Source organism: Centruroides sculpturatus, unplaced genomic scaffold (genome assembly GCF_000671375.1).
Source record: "Centruroides sculpturatus isolate CEXI.00-Female unplaced genomic scaffold, Cexi_2.0 scaffold259, whole genome shotgun sequence".
Classification (NCBI taxonomy): Eukaryota; Metazoa; Arthropoda; class Arachnida; order Scorpiones; family Buthidae; genus Centruroides; species Centruroides sculpturatus.
Genome location: NW_019384410.1, coordinates 313,131 through 317,145, shown reverse-complemented (window position 1 = coordinate 317,145; position 4,015 = coordinate 313,131).

Here is a 4,015-nt window from a genome sequence, read left to right as displayed (position 1 = left end):
AATAATAATAATAATAATAATTAAAAAAATGTAATTTTGAAAGAAATAAAAAATGACGTTTGCTGGATAAGAAATTTAAATAAATTTACTCACATTATTTAATTTTTTTTTTATATAGTTTGGCAAAAACATTGCGAATAGAAAAAAAAGAAACTGCATTCTCTCCTATCTCTAGTTTCTCCAGGGAATAATATTATAAAAATTTTGAGGATTTATATCTTCTTAACTGTAATGGTTATCATTTTAAATTTATATAAAGTAATCTCGAATATATATTATTCACTTTTAGAAGATCTAAAATAGAGGATTTTCTAGTATTTCAAGCAGGAAATTCCTTATAATGCATTTGAAATACTCTCGATTTGAATGGAGTAATTAACGACAGAATATAATTTCTTTCTTTTATAAACAACCGAATGAATATTTAATCTTGTCTTTCATTTCCAAAGCCAACGTCTTAAATTTTATTTTCTACAATATATAAAACTTGAATAGCCTATTAAATGTAAAAATGCTTTCTAAGTTCTCGTGAGAATAAAAGTTTTGCAGTTCTAGGCATTTAATGCCAGCTATAAACTTCCTTTTTTGCATGTTATATATCATTAAAAATGAATATAATTGTGTCAAATAAAATACCGTAAAGTATAATCGACAAAATTATTGTGAAGTCGTAATAATGCTGACTACAATTCTTATTTATTTAATTTAAAATATATGCTCTCGATCTACAATAGTGTCTTGCCCCTGTAAATCACACTTTTCCTGATAGCAATAGAGTCGTGCCAGTTATCTAACTCCTGGAGAAAATGTTTGAACTGAAATCACGTGATTTCCTGTCCAGACCGGAAGTTCGTATATAGTTAATCGAAGCATCCTGCCTATTTTTGGTCTCGACTTTCATCTTACTTCGTTCTCGAGATTTAGGTAGGATAGATAAATAGAAGATACCTATTGGGCTGCAATTTAAAAATTGCAGCCCAATAGGCCCACACAAATATTCGATAAAATAATTAAGGATATTAAAGCAAGAAGCGATAAATGATCAATAAGGTATTCATATTAATATATTCTTATACGTTATTAAATAGTAATCAACGGGATATATTGGCTGAAGTGGACTTTGTGTATCAAGGAGTACTTTTGGGACTTGAGGCATCTGTGTCGTTATGGTAATTTCGATGACAACTATAATCTCTCAAATCATTTGAAGTTGTAGAGTTTACCAAAACACTTCAAAATAATTATCGCTTGCTGAATTAAATAAGTGTGCAGCCGCTTTAATTAGACAAATTCCGAACTTTAAAGTCTAATTAATTAATCTTTATACGCTATGACCTTTGAGAGAAAAAAATAAAATAAAAATAAATTTTTGCTATAGAAAATTAATATTTGCTAATTTGATAAAGACCGAGTAATTAAGGACACTTTCGCATGACAAAGTCTATAATTTACTTTCTTGCTTAAAAAATAGATCTGGTACTTCCATCGAAAAGAATACGTGTGTGCCATTGCAATATGTCGTAATGTTAGAGAAGAAAAATCCAATAACGAGTTGTCTAACTTTCCGAGCATGAGTTAAAATTGTCTGTAGAGCCACCTGTTATGAGATTTTATTTTAAAATACGCGCTCTCGATTTTAACTGTCTTGCTCCTGTACATGATACTTTTCCTGATAACAACAGCGTCATTTCGGCCATCTATCTAACTCCGCAATTTGAAAATGGAGCCAAATAAAGAGTAAAATCGTCATTAAATCCAAACCCATTCTAGATACGACGCACAACCTTCTTTATCTCTCCACCCCCTCGACCTTTAACCACCAAAATTTAATAGCATGAATCCTCCTAATACATAAACCTCCCTGCAAAATTTCAGAAATTTTCGACAAAAGGTACAAGTGTTATTAAGCTTCAAAGTGGGTAAACAGAATCATGTCCCTCCTAAACACACAAACATTCATATATATATAGATCAAATTTTTTAGCACTTCTCGGCGTTACAAGATCCCCCCGAATCCAAAAATATCAAAAATGTTGATGGTGAGGTCATTTTTTTTCGTGTTTTTCTATGAAAATTGATGGATAAATTCACGTAAAAGATATTTTTAAACATATTAAAAGATCTCGATAATAATATCTTACACAAGAAAATGGGCAATTAGTCTGTTTATGAAAATTTCTTAATCCTGTATACTACAAAGTCACTCTTTCGGAATGAAAACTTCACAGAATATAATTATTTTGTATATATTTGGCACTATTATCGTAGTGTAAGATTAAATTCAACTAATCGGATTTATTCCCTAATTAGATTTATTATTATATATTCAAAACTTTGGAAGAGATAAGTAGTAACGTTTTAGTTTTCATAAATTCCTAATAAATTAGTTTGCTATATTTGATTACACAGCACACATACAGAATTCTTAACTTGTAAAAGGTAAGATTTGATAGAAAATTTAAAGAATTAAATACAATTTTAGACACAAGATCTGATAAATATTAATCTGTTTGTCGGTTGATATAACATGATTTATATGAAGTTTCTGCTATATGAATCCTCACGCCATTCACTAATTAAATGAATAATATNTATATTCACGCTTATATATATAAAATTTTAATTTTTTTTCTTTTTTTTTTTGCTCGTTTTTTTTATTAATACCTTTACACAGACTTATTACTTTCAAAGGTAGATTTAATTTAATTTAAACATTCAGCATTCGAGTTATATCATCGACATATGATACTACATTATTAATAATGTAAAAGTATCGATCGGAAATTTTGTCTCTTAAAGAAATTTGAAACTTTCAATTGAAAAGTTTCTTCAGCAAAAATCCAAATAGCAATTGACACCAATGACTTGACGGAATCGCATCACTACTTTGAAAATTCTCGCAAATTCCCAGATGGACAAGTAGTTTTCTTGGTAACATTTCAACCGTTTCTCGATTGATGTTTCATAAAATATCACTTCAAGTGCAATTCACCTCCAAGTTTCAATTTGAAAAGCTATTTTTTTTTTCTCCCAAATCTTCTGTGGTATAAATTGAGTCCTCACTTTAAATAGATCCTCATTGATTTATCCATTACATCTCTGTTTATTTAGAGTTATTATTAAACACACATATATATATATCATCTTTGGTGCTGCTTACATATAAAGAAAATGGAAGATAATTAAAAAATTTAATGTTTATATGTTTAAATTTTAAAAAGAAAACATTGTTAACGAGATGTTTTCAATTCAGGAAGAATTATAAGTAAACGTTATCAATATAGAAAATCAAGCCACAACCGAAAGTGGCACTATAACTAGGCCAATCACGCTACTATACTCATTTCCTGTTCTGGTTCTGTAGCCATTGAAGTGTTTACTAGTATCCGAAGACCAGATTAATAAAAGCAACTACTTTAGCTTTATAACACTTTTTATCTGTTATCTCCACCGAGCTATATAGTTAACAATTATCGAAAGTTTAATCTGAAGTGACTGTTCAACAGAAAAATCATCATAGAAGAGTAACCCATGCGGAAAAATCAACGAAGTTAAATTTTTCATTTATCTTTAAATATAAATGTATATATACACGGTTGGTATGTTTTCACGTTTTATAATGTTCATCAAATAAAACGGGACTAAAATAAATATAGAATAACTAAAGGAAAGTATGGTATCATCGATCGATAGAAGAAACATGTGAGGCCCTAGAGATTGAGTTATATTTTACAACTTAACTACCCGTTTAAAAATTTCGATTTTAAAATAAAGTTAGAAAATGATTGATCGATTTTCTTATTCTTCTTCTTCTGTTATATCGATTTTTTTCTTCTTTGAAACAGAAATATCCTACGGTTACGTTGAAAGTATTTGGTTTGATTAATACCTTGGCTTTCACTGTTGTGATTCCTTTATACAATATGGGTCTATAACCAATAAAGCAATATAACCATTAAAAAAAACGAGTAAATTATTACTGTATACGGATATAAATTTTACATTTATTACAGAC